The sequence below is a fragment of the Hemibagrus wyckioides genome, linkage group LG28 (genome assembly GCF_019097595.1).
Source record: "Hemibagrus wyckioides isolate EC202008001 linkage group LG28, SWU_Hwy_1.0, whole genome shotgun sequence".
NCBI lineage: Eukaryota > Metazoa > Chordata > Actinopteri > Siluriformes > Bagridae > Hemibagrus > Hemibagrus wyckioides.
The window spans coordinates 8,528,023-8,545,373 of record NC_080737.1 but is presented as its reverse complement, the minus strand read 5'-3'; the positions used below and the strand labels follow the sequence as shown (position 1 = coordinate 8,545,373).

At 40.7% G+C, this 17,351-nt stretch overlaps 1 protein-coding gene across 1 annotated transcript in view; it reads left to right on the top strand.

The window, feature by feature from the left end:
• Positions 1-5,956: 5,956 nt before the first annotated feature.
• The window catches only part of specc1 (sperm antigen with calponin homology and coiled-coil domains 1), an 88,411-nt gene continuing 77,016 nt past the window's right edge, over positions 5,957-17,351 (top strand). Inside the window, exon 1 of the mRNA XM_058383159.1 lies at positions 5,957-6,062. The gene's annotated coding sequence lies outside the window, so the exon portion shown is untranslated. The remainder of the gene's footprint in view (positions 6,063-17,351) is intronic.

The window sequence follows — 17,351 nt, the reverse complement described above, 5'->3', positions numbered from 1 at the left end:
TGTGTGTGTGTGTGTGTGAGAGAGAAAGAGAGAGAGAGAGAAAGTGTGTGTGTGTGGGGGGTGATGAGGAGTGTGTTTGTGCTCTGTGCCTCAAGGCTATTGGCAGGTGACTGAAACACACTTTATAATGGTAGTGATTTCATCTCTCTCTCTCTCTCTCTCTCTCTCTCTCTCACACACACACACACATGCACGTGCACAAGCTCTTCATGATGTCAAATGTCAAGAGCATGGTGAGTGGCAGTAAGAGAGGACATGTGGGGAAAGAGAAGAAGTCATTACAGTCATTACAGATACACTGGCACAGTGCCTTGCTTGTCAGTGTGTGTGTGTGTGTGTGTGTGTGTGTGTGTGTGATTTTACATCCTGTAATATACTATACTGCGTAGTGTACTCACACATTAAAAACACTTTTAATCTAGCAGACAAATTTAATATCCTAGACAGTAGTGATGGCTGTTAATCAAATCACAGGTTTATATGGATGTGTTTATTGGAATAAGTCAGCGTTTCTATAGTAACGGCTAATTCACAGGGACTCCTATTGAGGATGACTACATACTGTATGCAATCTAAGCCAGTGTTCAATGGATTCCAATTTGCTGTTGTTTAACGCTTTTTTTTTTTTTACCAGTACATGGGTGCTCTGATCTGGATGCAGAATGGAAATCAAGTAGAAGCAAATGAATTATTTTATCTCTGCAAGGCTGGTATTAGGGTTGGAGTTGAGATGCACAGAATGTTTAGTGGTTGAATTTTTAAGCCTTGCAATTGCTTATGAACAAAGGGTCAGGGCATGTCAGAGAGCAGAAAGGGGTTTGATATCAGCATTTATTTTGAAAAAATTAACATTTGTTTTTTTCTATGAATATATCGCCCCCCTAGGTTAAAACAGAAATAGTTATAAAAAAAACTTCTATGAAAGTGTACTTTTATATAAGCTTCATTTAATGCTTTTTTTTTTTTTTTGGGCTTCGGTTTTAAAAAGGCAAAAACGTTTTCTGTAAGGAGATTGTAGAAGGAGTCTCCAGGGTCAGCTCTTTAATGAGACACTCAATACATTGACCATCAAGATTTGCACTTTTGGAAGTGCTGGAAGTCGGATGGAAGGATTCTGTCTTTTATCTGTGTATTTTGTTCACTAAATGCAACACGATCAACAGATGGAAATTAGCATAAATGGTTACGCAGGTGAAGATTATGGGAGGCAGGTTTGTGTGTTTACTTTTGTGCAGATTTGGTCAGGAAATCTGCATCGTACAGCATATTGGCACACGGAAATATAAATATGGTCAATGCAAATGTGTTTATTTTTTCGTGTATTGTGTGTTGAAATTGGCTGCACATTTGACTGCAGTGCAATAATTAACAACGTGATATTAAAATTCACTAGTAGTAGATCAACTCTTTATTTTTAAATACACTGCCTATATATATATATTAAAGCTCCTGTAGATGACCTTTGCTCTGTTGACCTGTTTCACTTCACTCACTATAAAAGTCTAAACTGTTTTTCCGGTCTGGTTTTTGTGAAATCGTCGTCTTGTACAGAAATTCTAAGGCGCTTTTCAGTTTTTCTGGGTCTACCTCCTTAGGGATCTTGTTTGCCCCAGTTTTTGGTTCATAGTGTTCTGTTTTTGATGTTTTTTTGGAAAATGATCATGATTTTAACCGCATCTGATTGTCCTGTGAGGCCAAGTGGTGAAGACTCACTATGTTTATACAGTAGTAAAAAAAATAACAATATTTAAACAAACAAGAGGGATAGCTCATTTATTCTACGATGAAACGTTGCTATTCTGATGGGAGGGGCCTCTTACAGGATAACCCTGCCCCCATGCATGAAACATAAGGACTCACTGGATTTGTCACACATTTTGATCTATAAACCAGCCAGAAAAAACATCATCTGGTCAAACATATTCAAGCAACAAGTTTAGGATGCTTTTGTCCTGATGAAAAAATGATAAGCTCATTATCTAACCGGCTTCGCTTCCTATGTTAGGACTTCTGAAGTATAGCATGTGTTAAAGCATTTAAAATTAGAAGCCTCTGAATTATTAAACCATATAACGAATGTTTCAATTAACACATCACTGACTTTGTGCAACCAGGATGTGCAGTGAAGTAATCATTCTATATGACTGACCATTTCTCTAGAAATAAATGAATGGAGTGGTTCACTGAAGCAATAATTTGGGAATGTTGTCTGTTCATTTTATATCATTTCAGCCAGTGCTTTTATGTTTTTCTTGATATTTCTGAGATATATTTTCTCTCCATCATGCTTTTGCTCCCTCGCCGCCTCTTGCACTTAAAAGACTGAAAAGATATTTTGCTGTTTTGCTTTGTGTCTCTCGTTGAGTTCTAATTCTAGCGATAGTTTGTTACAGCGATAATCTTACTACGCTTCCTATAGGATGTCAGTTAGTCTGTGCGTTGGCATGGCAACAGACAATGCCCCTAACCAGCTGTGGCCTCTTTGGGAACTATTTTCAGGGACAGAGCAGAAAATAACCCAAACATTTTGCCATAAAGTGTCTGAAACCTCTGCTGTTGTACTGAAGATGTACTGAATATAAATATATAAATGAATATCATTACCTGCTCTTGTGCCTTTGGCCAAATGACAGCTGTGGCGATGTTCAGTATAACTGTTTTTCATGTGATATTTCTTAATTATCGTAGTAATTATTATTCAGTAAATTCCTGTTTGTTGTTATTAGGGGTGTTTGTTGTTATTTGTTGTTGTCACTGATTATGAAATTGTTCATTTGTTTATTTTTTTTTGTTTGTTCATTTGTATATTTTCTCTTCCCCACACACACACAGTGGCAGTGTTGATAGGGCGTGGCTTTGTTTTGTGTTGTTTTTTTGTTTTGTTTAGCTTTGTGTTGTTTTGTTTTGCTTTGCTTTTTGTTTTGATTAGCTTTGTTTTGTGTTGCTTTGCTTTGTTTAGCTTTGCTTTGTTTTGTTTTGTCTTGTTTTGTTTTGTACTGTTATGCTGTTTTGTTTTGTTCCGTTTCATGTTGTTTTGGTTTGCTTTGTTGTGTTTTTTGTTTTGTTTAGCTTTGTTTTGTGTTGTGTTGTTTTGTTTAGCTTTGTTTTGTTTAGCTTTGTTTTGTTTTGTGTGGTGTTGTGTTGTTTTGTTTAGCTTTGTTTTGTGTTGTTTTGTTTAGCTTTGTTTTGTTTTGTGTTGTTTTGTTTAGCTTTGTTTTGTTTTGTGTGGTGTTGTGTTGTTTTGTTTAGCTTTGTTTTGTGTGGTGTTGTGTTGTTTTGTTTAGCTTTGTTTTGTGTGGTGTTCTGTTGTTTTGTTTTGTGTGGTGTTCTGTTGTTTTGTTTTGTGTGGTGTTGTGTTGTGTTGATTTGTTTAGCTTTGTTTTGTGTGGTGTTCTGTTGTTTTGTTTAGCTTTGTTTTGTGTTGATTTGTTTAGCTTTGTTTTGTGTTCTGTTGTTTTGTTTAGCTTTGTTTTATTTTGTGTTGTTTTGTTTAGCTTTGTTTTGTTTTGTGTGGTGTTCTGTTGTTTTGTTTAGCTTTGTTTTGTGTTGTGTTGTTTTGTTTAGCTTTGTTTTGTGTTGTGTTGTGTTGTGTTGTTTTGTTTAGCTTTGTTTTGTTTTGTTTTGTTTTGTTTTGTTTTGTTTTGTTTTGTTTTGTTTTGTTTTGTTTAGCTTGTTGTTGTTGTTTTGTTTAGCTTTGTTTAGACATTTCATCCTGGATGACAGCTCATCAGCTGAAACTTAATCCCAGCAAAACTGAACTGAACTGCATCCCAGGTGATTCATCCCCAGACAAGGATCTTGCATTACCTCTGGACAACTCAATGATCTCCCCTTAAGCCACTGCTCGCAACCTTGGGGTAACCATGGACAATCAACTGTCCTTTTCCTCCCATGTTGCCAATGTGACACGCTCATGTCGGTTTCTTCTGTACAACATCAGAAGGATCCGTCCATTTCTATCCACACAGGCTACTCAAGTGCTTGTTCAGTCTCTGGTCATTTCGAGACTGGACTACTGCAACTCTTTACTGGCAGGTCTTCCTCTCAGTGCAACTCATCCACTGCAAATGATCCAAAATGCAGCTGCACGGCTTGTATTCAACCTGCCTAAGTTCTCCCACACCACCCCACTGCTGTGTTCCCTCCACTGGCTTCCGGTAGCTGTACTCATCAGATTCAAAACACTGATGCTTGCCTACAAAGCCAAGAATGGACCAGCACCATCTTACCTCAAAGATCTTAGATCAAAGATCTTCCCTCCGATCCACTAGCACTGCCCGACTGGTCCCACCATCTCTCAGGGTGAAAGGTAGGTATTCATCTAGACTCTTCTCTGTTCTGGCACCGAAGTGGTGGAATGAACTTCCCCTAGATGTCCGAACAGCCGAGTCTCTGACTGTCTGCAAACGATGTCTTAAGACCTACCTTTTCCTGCGGCACTTAAATTAGCTCTTACCTTTCACTGTTTATGGTTTAAAAAAAAAAAAAATTCCAATTTTAGGCGAATGGTATCCTAAGTCTGTGACCTATTGAACCAGTGTTAATGTTTTCAATGATAGTGACTTAAAGCACTTTTGTATGTCGCTCTGGATAAGAGCGTCTGCCAAATGCCAGAAATGTAAATGTAAATGTTTTGTTTTGTTTAGCTTTGTGTTGTTTTGTTTAGCTTTGTGTTGTTTTGTTTTGCTTTGTTTTATTTTGTTTTGTTTTAGCAGGCTGACCCTGCTCTCTGACCCATTTTGAGGTTTTTAGACTATTCATGTGCATATGTATAATGACAATAATTTTTGTCTTCGGCAGGATGTCTTGTAATCAGTTTAATAAGATAATTACTTCAGATTTTCCTGAGGTATTTGTTTTAAGGTTGAAAGGAAAGATACTCCAAAGACATTACTAAGTTATTTTTGAAATGCTTCGTGAAGACTCAGAGTTTTTTAACACTCGTGGGTAAATGTTGACCTCTGCTGGTGTGTTGTGGTTCTACATCATGTATTTAATGACCACAGGAAAGTGATTACAGTTCAAATGGTCTTGGTCACAATCATACACAGTCCCTAAGACATTCAGTGAAATGTTGTTTTCAACCACCCGTGTCGTCAAAATAACTAAAATAAATATAGGATATACACATAACAATATAATAAGTATGTAAAGTAAGGGAAATTGCTAAATATAAATTGAAATAAAGTGTGCTCAGAGCAGTCGTGATGGTAGTAGTAATGCTAGCCTCCTTCACCGGCCATCTTGGAAAGTGTCATCTTTTGCTCTGGGTATTAAAATCGTGTTAATTAAAAGATAACGGTTTTGTTACTAGCTGTATGTTGAAGTATTATTGCTATGATAGATAGATAGACAGACAGACAGACAGGCAGACAGACAGGCAGACAGGCAGACTGACAGACAGATAGATAGATAGATAGATAGATAGATAGATAGATAGATAGATAGATAGATAGATAGACAGACAGATAGAGAGACAGACAGACAGACAGATAGACAGACAGACAGACAGACAGGTAGATAGATAGATAGATAGACAGACAGACAGACAGACAGACAGACAGACAGACAGACAGACAGACAGACAGATAGATAGATAGATAGATAGATAGATAGATAGATAGATAGATAGATAGATAGATAGATACTTTATTCGTCCCAATGGGAAATTTTACAACTTCCAGCAGTATCCACAAACATAGGTAATAAGACATGCAATAAATACAAAAAAATACTAAATACTAAAGATTTAAAGGTAATAAAGTTTATTATTGAGAATCTATTATTTAGTATTGAGAATACAGCATGGAAGCACTGGTAATCATTTTCCGCCATATAATATCGCTGAATTTAAATATTTAACCAGGATGTTTGTTTGTTTGTTTTCCACAAGCAGGTCGTATCCCTGTTTGAAGTCTTCCGCGCGTGGCCTACACTACCCAGCATGCGCGTGGACCATTACGCCACATGGGCGCGCGCTCCACCTGGCGGCCATTAAGCAGTGTACGCTCGCGGAGCATCACAGAGCTGCAGCGCGCGCATCTGCAACGTCCACAAAACAGGTAAGGTTCGTTTGTACATTTATTATTTTCACTCTTTTTCACTGTTTCGTACAGTCTACGCGTCGTACACGGGTTTAATCTAGCCGTTTAGCGTGTTATGTCGAGAAAGTGTCCGTATTTGTCAGTGACACCGGCGTAGCTTAGAGCAGTTGACAGTTACTTCATTACACTTTATTTTTTTCTAACGGTCGTTAAGGGTTGAAGAACTGGAATTAGCCGGTTAGCAAGATAGCGAGTTAATGTTCAATAGCATTAGCCGTGTCTACATATATAATAATATTCTCTTTAAACTCATACAGAGCGCTGTGAATAAATGTATAGAGCTGCTTATTGGACTGGAGTGTGTGGGAGACTGCGGTAAATATCTCCACGGAAGCAGGTTCAGTAGCTGAAGCGTCGTTATCAAGTGTTGAATACATTTCCCTGTGAAACTTCTAGCTTGCTAACATGCTACCCTTAGGGAGGGTTAGCTTAAGGCGACGCTACAAGTGAATAATGTCTTATTTTTTTGGACAACAGATCTCTGGGGAATACAATACAAAGTCAGGTCAGGGTGCTTAGTCCTGTGAGACTCTCTGAGAGAGACAGAAATACATCTGAGATGGGACACCAGTCCACTGTAGGACACCTCCCTCACTCACAGACTCACTCATTCAGTCACTCACAGACTCACTCACTCACAGACTCACTCACAGACTCACTCACTCACAGACTCACTCACAGACTCACTCATTCAGTCACTCACAGACTCACTCACTCACAGACTCACTCATTCAGTCACTCACAGACTCACTCACTCACAGACTCACTCATTCAGTCACTCACAGACTCACTCACTCACAGACTCACTCACAGACTCACTCACTCACAGACTCACTCACTCACAGACTCACTCACTCACAGACTCACTCAGTCACTCACAGACTCACTCACTCACAGACTCACTCAGTCACTCACAGAGTCACTCAGACTCACTCACTCACAGACTCACTCACAGACTCACTCACTCACAGACTCACTCATTCAGTCACTCACAGACTCACTCACAGACTCACTCACAGACTCACTCACTCACAGACTCACTCACTCACAGACTCACTCATTCAGTCACTCACAGACTCACTCACAGACTCACTCACTCACAGACTCACTCACTCACAGACTCACTCAGACTCACTCACTCAGACTCACTCACTCACACTCACTCACAGACTCACTCATTCAGTCACTCACAGACTCACTCACTCAGACTCAGTCACTCACAGACTCACTCACACACTCACTCACAGACTCACTCACAGACTCACTCATTCAGTCACTCACAGACTCACTCACTCACAGACTCACTCACTCTCACTCACTCACAGACTCACTCACAGACTCACACACTCACTCACTCACAGACTCACTCACTCACAGACTCACTCACTCACAGACTCACTCACTCACAGACTCACTCATTCAGTCACTCACAGACTCACTCACAGACTCACTCACACTCACTCACTCACAGACTCACTCATTCAGTCACTCACAGACTCACTCACTCTCACTCACTCACAGACTCACTCATTCAGTCACTCAGACTCACTCACTCTCACTCACTCACAGACTCACTCACAGACTCACTCACAGACTCACTCACTCACAGACTCACTCATTCAGTCACTCACAGACTCACTCACTCACAGACTCACTCACTCTCACTCACTCACAGACTCACACACTCACTCACAGACTCACACACTCACTCACTCAGTCACTCACAGACTCACTCAGTTACTCACTCACTCACACTCACTCAGTCACTCACAGACTCACACTCACTCAGTCAACTCACACACTCACTCAGTCAACTCACGCACACACTCACTCACTCACTCACTCACTCACTCACACATGCACTCACTCACTCACAGACTCACTCACTCTCACTCACTCACAGACTCACTCACAGACTCACACACTCACTCACAGACTCACTCACTCACAGACTCACTCATTCAGTCACTCACAGACTCACTCACAGACTCACTCACACTCACTCACTCACAGACTCACTCATTCAGTCACTCACAGACTCACTCACTCTCACTCACTCACAGACTCACTCACAGACTCACACACTCACTCACAGACTCACACACTCACTCACTCAGTCACTCACAGACTCACTCAGTTACTCACTCACTCACACTCACTCAGTCACTCACAGACTCACTCAGTTACTCACTCACTCACACTCACTCAGTCACTCACAGACTCACACTCACTCAGTCAACTCACGCACACACTCACTCACTCACTCACAGACTCATTCACTCAGTCACTCACACACTCACTCACTCAGTCACTCACACACTCAGTCACTCACACACTCACTCACTCAGTCACTCACAGACTCATACACTCACTCACTCAGTCACTCACACACTCACTCACTCAGTCACTCACACACTCACTCACTCAGTCACTCACAGACTCATACACTCACTCACTCAGTCACTCACACACTCACTCACTCAGTCACTCACACACTCACTCACTCAGTCACTCACAGACTCATACACTCACTCACTCAGTCACTCACACACTCACTCACTCAGTCACTCACACACTCACTCACTCAGTCACTCACAGACTCATACACTCACTCACTCAGTCACTCACACACTCACTCACTCAGTCACTCACAGACTCACTCAGTTACTCACTCACACACTCAGTCACTCACAGACTCATACACTCACTCACTCAGTCACTCACACACTCAGTCACTCACAGACTCACTCAGTTACTCACTCACACACTCACTCACTCACAGACTCACTCACTCACTCACTCACACACTCGGTCACTCACTTGCTTACACTCTCACTCACCCACACACTCACTCATTCACTCACTTACACACTCACTTACACACTCACTCACTCACTCACTCACTCACTCACTTACACTCTCACTCACTCACTTACTCACTCACTCACTCACACTCTCACTCACTCACTTACACGCTCACTCACTCACTTACTCACTCACACTCTCACTCACTTACACGCTCACTCACTCACTTACTCACTCACACTCACTCACTCACTTACACGCTCACTCACTCACTTACTCACTCACACTCACTCACTCACTCACTCACTCACACTCTCACTCACTCACTTACACGCTCACTCACTTACTCACACTCTCACTCACTCACTTACACGCTCACTCACTCACTTACTCACACTCTCACTCACTCACTCACTCACACTCTCACTCACTCACTCACTTACACGCTCACTCACTCACTCACTCACTCACACTCTCACTCACTCACTCACACTCTCACTCACTCACACTCTCACTCACTCACTCACTCACTCACACTCTCACTCACTCACACTCTCACTCACTCACTCACTCACTCACTCACACTCTCACTCACTCACTTACACGCTCACTCACTTACTCACACTCTCACTCACTCACTCACTCACACTCTCACTCACTCACTTACTCACACTCTCACTCACTCACTCACTCACTCACTCACACTCTCACTCACTCACACTCTCACTCACTCACTTACACACTCACTCACACTCTCACTCACTCACACTCTCACTCACTCACACTCTCACTCACTCACACTCTCACTCACTCACTCACTCACTCACTCACTCACACTCTCACTCACTCACTCACTCACACTCTCACTCACTCACTTACACGCTCACTCACTTACTCACACTCTCACTCACTCACTCACTCACACTCTCACTCACTCACTTACACGCTCACTCACTCACTTACTCACTCACACTCTCACTCATTCACTTACACTCTCACTTACACACTCACACTCTCACTCACTTACACTCTCACTCACACGCTCACTCACTCACTCACACGCTCACTCACTCACTCACTCACTCACTCACTCACACTCTCACTCACACGCTCACTCACTCACTCACTCACTTACACTTACACGGGGTTGGAGCTTCCAGGTGCTAGTTCATATCAGAGAGTACAAAACACCAGTCATATGTTGATTGGCTCATCTGACATTTTATTAGGAAATAAAAAGACTCTAGGCATATTTCACGTGACTACACAGACTAGTGTACTTACATGCTAAATTGTGTGGATATATTATGACTGAAATCACAAGCACACACCACAAAGACAATAACAACAGTATGTCAAGTCTTTTTGTCGGTTGTTCTTTATTCATTATCCATCTATTTGGGAACCTGTTATTCTTGTAACCATATACAGTAAGACAGAAAGAGGAAAATGCAGTCAGCTCTGTTTAAAGCTGCTCATTATAATAATAGTCAGCAGTAGCCACCCTTTGTAGTTTTACTGTAGGCATCTGTAAAAACTTGCCATTTCTTTTTATTTAACGGGCACTGAAGGGGTTCTACACGGGGCTCGGGTTATGACAAGGGCTGCTATTTGTATAAAAAAAAACATCGTACCACATGCTGAGCTCGTAAACATCATGGGGGATTTACAGCGTTTAAAATAGGCTGAAGCAGCTGGAGCATCCTTTTCCTTTATGAATTCCATGTGGACATGTGGGCCATGCCTCGCCCTGTGCTGCCTCTGACTATATTGTGTACAATTTATCATTTAGATATCAGTCTAAGTCTTAAAGAAGACTTAATACCATGGTAGGTGATAAATCAATAACAGTGTTGCTTTGTGACTTGTACTTTTTCTTGTGGACCTTCCATCCTGGGAAAGTCTTAAGGACAGAAGACTTATACACTTTGTAGTTTTGCAGCAACATGGCAATGAGGGAATGTTTATAGCTCATGTAATTAATAACAAATTGTGACACGCAGGCACAATGCTCCGGTATTGGAGAAATAAAACACTTTGTTACACATAGTTTTTGGGAAAAATAAGCATTTATGGTGTTAACAGTAATGCTGCTTCTCATCTAGTCACATCACACCACATAGTTATGGTCCTATAACGTGGCATCCCATTGTGTTAGATTTTTTTAAAGGGATTCTGTTGTTCATTTACACTAAGTAGGCTTAAACACAACCTGTATGTCATTTCTTTAGACATTTCTGCAAGGCAATATGCAATTGCATTAAAAACAGTGCCAAGTCTTCTCAGTGACCCCTCCTGTCTGTTGCTTTTTAAAGAAAATGCCTGATCCACGGCACTGATATGCCAGAGAAGGAATAGACCGTTCTGTTTTAATCCGAATAACAGGCTTCTTACACTCAAAGGAAAATCATCCATGTTTTTCCATGCACAACATTTTTGGACATGTGTATATGCCTGGTCCAATGAAATACATTTATTTTTCACTTACTTTACCAGAAGTACAGCTAAAAACGGCGCATATAAAACATCCCTCATCTGACAGTTATGTTTGTTGGTAATTACACCCTTTACTTTCTCAGGGCCAAGCTATCCAAGAAGTGGAAATAGCTAGAAGTGTGTCACTGAGAACTGTGCGCTCTGCTCAGAACATGTTGTCCTAGATGGAGCTGTGTGAGTCACAGAGGAGAGTTACACATGAGCAGCACACAACCAAATCAATGGCAATGTTTTTCTTTTCCTGCTTAGAATAAGTTGTCTGAAGATATTAAATTGTGGCATCTGATAGAGCTTTCAGATTAACTTTAAAGTAGACATGGTTTCATTAACTGATGCAGGTCTATGATGCTGTTAGTCATCAGCAGAGCTTTTACACCCTACTGTAACTGTTACTGTACTGGAATACTTCCAGCTTTATGTGGTCATAAGAGAGACATTGTCTGAGTGAAAAGAATTAATTAATAAAACCTCAGTATTCTCTGTGAAGAACTCTGCTGCCATGTTTTATATGTAAAGTGTGCCCTTTACATCATCAACTGAAATAATCAACAACCGGTTGGTGTTATGCAGCCCGATGCAAAGCAGAGTTACTGTTAAAATCCAGAAGTTGATTATTATTCCAATAACAGCACAAGTGTTTTGTTATTCTTTAACCGGTTACATTTAATTGTCTGGAATATCCACAAGACCAGTTAGTTCCTGTTATCACTTATGTAATAACAGATATAAACAGTCATTATTTCACAAACTTCTGTTTTTCTCAGAAGTTAGCACGAAGCCGCTACGTTTTCTGCCCTGAAGCATCTCACATGGCCGAAACCGTAATGACTTTTACAAAGTGCTATCACAGAAAGCTTCACCATACACCGATCAGCCAAAACATTATGACCAGTGACAGGGGAAGTGAATAAAACTGTTTATCTCCTCATCATGGCACCTGTTAGTGGGTGGGATATATTAGGCAGCAAGTGAACATTTTGTCCTCAAAGTTGATGTGTTAGAAGCAGAAAAAATGGGCAAGTGTAAGGATTTGAGCGAGTTTGACAAGGGCCAAGTTGTAACTGGATCAGACCATCTCCAAAAGTGCAGCTCTTGTGGGGTGTTCCCAGTCTGCAGTGGTCAGTATCTATCAAAAGTGGTCCAAGGAAGGAACAGTGGTGAACCGGTGACAGGGTCATGGGCGGCCAAGGCTCATTGATACATGTGGGGAGCGAAGGCTGGCCCGTGTGATCCGATCCAACAGACGAGCTACTGTTGCTCAGATTGCTGAAGAAGTTAATGCTGGTTCTGATAGAAAGGGGTCAGAATGACGGGTCAGGGCTGTTTTGGCAGCAAAACCGGGACCAAAACAATATTAGGCAGGTGGTCATAAAGCCTGATCAGTGTATAACTGATTTCTCTAAATTTGCAGTGCTGTTTTTAGTCTTAGATTATGTGGTGCATCTGCCTTATACTGTAAGTCCCTGTGAATGAGCTGCTACTGTAGAAATAATAATGTATTAGAAGTTGGTTTAGTTCACATTAATACAAATTTGTATGCAGGTGTCACACTTACTCATTTTGCTGTCCTATTGAAGTACACATGTACATTTATTTAGCTCTATAGCTGACCTTTATTTGTTTAGCTGACCTTTATATTGTGTGAATATACTCCAATTTCTGGTGTTTTTCAAATTAATTGAATATTTTGAATGTTTGAAAAGTGTGTGCAGTTTTGATGGTCAAGTCCGGTCCTATAATATTATTAAGTTATGATAATGGTAGACCAAATCGACCTGTTGGTGTCTGTGACCATTTTGTTGACATGCATAGTAGTGTTCACTTTAAATACTAATAACTTCTTTGTGTGTTATATATGAAATCTTCCAACTTTTAAGGATTCTGTTAACCTGAGGTTTATAATAACTCAAACATGAAAAACCCTATAGAGAGGTAAAACTAACAGTCAAGTCAAGGCAAAAGGTTTCAGCTTTCTCCTTCATAGAAATTGAAGTACTTGGAAGGATGAATCGGCTTCTTGTTCCTGTTAAATAACTGTTATTTGAAGTAGATTTTTACAGGTGTAAAAGCCATTAGCCGGCATGAAGAGCCATGAAAGGTTTCCATCCAAACGTAAGAGCCTCTATACTTTTAAAGCACATGTTCAAGTATGGCTGAATCGATTGATATCCTTACTTGAAGGTAAGGTTAGCTCATCCTTTCTTTTCTTTTAATGTCTTTATAAGTGGAGGACAGGAAAATCTGTTTCCCAGTCACATCGTCCACTTCCTGTTACAGGGCACATTACAGGACCAGAATGAAATGCATGTACACACACACACACACTCTCAAGGGGAATGGAGCGGCTATAAATAGACTTCAGGGGAAAAAAGGGGCTGTGTAAGGAAATTGGTTGTGGGTTGTCATTGGTTGAGCAGATGTGTGTGTGTGTGTGTGTGTGTGTGCGTGCGTGTGTGTGTCTGAAATACATTCTCATGGAGGACAAGGTTCAACTGATATTTTATGTCCTTTACATTCAGTAGCGTGTATGTTCTGCATCTGTGCACAGACGTTGTTGTGATGAAGGAGATGCTGTGCATTGGATTAAATGCAGATGTAAGCAATGTCTGGTACCGTGTGAAATATTAAGATTGTGTTCATTCAGGCAACTTGGATCAGATTTTTGACCTGTCCAATTTAAGCAGGCAAGTTTTCTGCAGACTCAGCTACAAATGAAAAGACCTGAAGTGTAATCAGACTTTTTGCAGTGGAGCTCAAGGCACATTTTGTAGATGTGCAACCGTGTTTTTGTCATTTGTTGTGTGGCTCTTCTCTGACGTCAGAAAAGTATGAAGAGAACCACAACATGGAAGAAAACCAGTAGGAGGGCAGGTCAACAGAGGAGAGGAGAGGAGAGGAGAGGAGAGCATCTGGGCCTGGGGAAATTAAATAAAAAGTTGACATGACACCTCTCAGGATACACACTCCTGCATCATTACATTAGCAACCAACGTGTGTGACTACATTCTAAAATAATAAATCTAAACTTTGTAGTGGTTTCATAACTGAAGATTCATAGTAGTGTTGCAATGTCTGTTCATTTCGCAGGCTGTGTTGAGGATTTATAATAGCGCTAAAGACAACTTTCTCTTTTAATTGTGAATGCTGCAGTGTTTCTTTTGGCCTACATGCTATTCTCCCTCCTCCTCTAATGCAACACTGCAGCAGAATCAAATTTAGGCTACAGACACTCGCACTTTCACCACATGTAATCCATGTGTCATACCACGACGAACTTCTGCACTGCACTTTACTGAGTACATTACACATGATCATTAGGACTGGACACTTATCTCATGTGAGCGTGTGATGCTTTGAGCACTGCATTTTCACTTTTGCACAGTGATTTCTAAGAGTATTTGCAAGAGATCACATATCAGGATAAAACAGCAGGGTGAACGGTGCATTAGAGCACTAAACTAGTTTAATATGTTTCTTGCTGAGTGTGTTCACTCATGGAAACAGCAAAACCGCTCCTTATCTCTTCCATATATAGATTGCTCCTGTTTTCCTCATCTATTCCATATATAGATTGAAGAAACTTATAAGAGAAACATATACATCTTATTCATGCTACAGTTAAATAGCAAAGCACATGTGATAAATTTTCCAGTAATGCAGCTCATTGTGTCGTCTAAGGCCTGTTATAAGACTACACCTGTTACATCATTCAGATTTGTAGTGTAGGCTGAGTGGCATTGTCCCGGTATTGTCTCATTTCACAGGAAGTGATCCATAATGAATCTTTAAATTGAATGGAATGCTACATTCCAACCACTTGAATGTATTTCCTTACCTTGTCACACTTCTTTCACTGAAATTCTTTCTAAATTATTTTATTTCGGACTCACTTCAACTTTCTGTTCTTTGTTGTCTTCCTGTTTTCACATTTCATGAAACAATTTCTTTGACGTTGTAATAGGTCTCTTCCAGGATTTAAAGGAATTCACTTCTATTCACAGATACAGTATTCAGTACATATTGGCCATTTCCTTTCCCTTTCCCAACTTCTATTAATTCTTTTTCTTGATTATAAGCAATTCACTCTTAACTAAGCCACATACTTATGATTATTGTGGTTACACATATCAGCAGTTAGTTTAGAGACACTCATTCGTCCTGTATTGTCACCTTAAGGACCTGGGTTTATTACCTCCACAGGGATAGGGGACAGCATGTAAAGGATGTACAACAAGGTTCTTGTAGTATAAAGGTTGATCTTTAGTTTTTCACATTGTTGGAGGATATGTTATAAGCCTTGTAAGTGACTTGCAGCCAGAGCTGATCGGTGAGACTAAGATGCACTATATTGCCAAAACTGGCATTCCATTCTTTATCCATAGGGTTTAATATGGATACCCTTTGCAATTATTACAGCTTCACCTCTTCTGGGAAGGCTTTCCACAAGGTTTAGGAGTGTGTTTATGGGAATTTTTGACCATTCCTCTAAAAGCGCATTTGTGAGGTCAGGCACTGGTGTTGGATGAGAAGGCCTGGCTCACAGTCTCTAAGTTGGGAGCATGAAATTGTCCAAAATGTCTTGGTATACTGAAGCATTAAGAGTTCCTTTCACTGGAACTAAGGGGACAAGTCCAATCCCTGAAAAACAACCCCACAACATAATCCCCCTCCACCAAACTTTATACGTGACGCAACACAGTCAGGCAGGTACCGTGCTGCTGGCAACCGCCAAACCCAGACTCGTCCATCGGCTTGCCAGACAGAGAAGCGTGATTCGTCAATCCAGAGAACACGTCTCTACTGCTCTAGAGTCCAGTGGCAGCATGCTTTACACCACTGCATCCGACGTTTTGCATTGCACTTGGTGACGTAAGGCTTGGATGCTTGGCCGTGAAAATTCATTCCATGAAGCTCTCTACACACTGTTCTTGAGCTAATCTGAAGGCCACATAAAGTTTGGAGGTCTGTAGCTATGAGTCTGTAGCTGTAGGTGTTGTAGCTATTCCACGTATACAAGTGTTTGCGGAAGCAGTCTGCATGCCTAGGTGCTTGACTTTATACACCTGTGGACATGGAAGTGATTGGAACACCCGAATTCAATGATTTGGAGGGGTGTCCCAAAACTTTTGCCAATATAGTGTATATTGATGATTAATGCTGCTTTAATATTTACATATTAAAATGTGGGATTTCTGGCTCTCCACCTGCTGTGTAGATAGTAAAGATGTTGGAAGCAAAATTATAATCATAATAATGTTAGAAGCATAATTATAATTAATATAATAGAAAAAACATTGGGTAAATTTATGGGAATCTAAAGTCAGTTTTCAAGTAAGGTTTCTTTCTTATTTTCTGTATGAGCAAATCCAGATGTTCAACAATAGACAGAGAATAGGATCATCTTTGCTAAGAGCAAGATGTAATTTTTTAAGTGCAGTTATAGTCATCCACATGTCTTTTTGTATTGTGTGGTGCCTGTATGAATAAGTAATGTGTGCTGCTGATTGACAGAGCAATAATATGATTCATGTGAAGCACTTTATTCGTCCTGGCTTCTGAGTTTGGTGGTCTGGTCTGAATGTTTACTTCAGTGACCTGAATATTTTTAGGTAGATGTCCTGGATACAAATATGGCAGATGTTTTGCTTTTAAATAATATTTTGTCAGCCTTTAAAAGAGAGGAAGTACAAAAGGATGTCTGTCAAGTAACTGTATCATGCACAGCCTGTCAGCCAGTTGGCTCTTACTGTGACTGACTGGTCCAGCCACAGCGCCCCTACATCAGCAGCTTGCTGCACTTGACCTACAGAATGAACTGGTCACCTCTGGTTCAAGGAAAAAGTGTTGCTCAGCTGTAATCTTACAGGCCTCTGCATGCAGCAGACTGCGGGCTGAGTGCAGGGACTTTCCTCTGGCTCTGTTCATGTAAGCCTGGAAGTTAGTGAG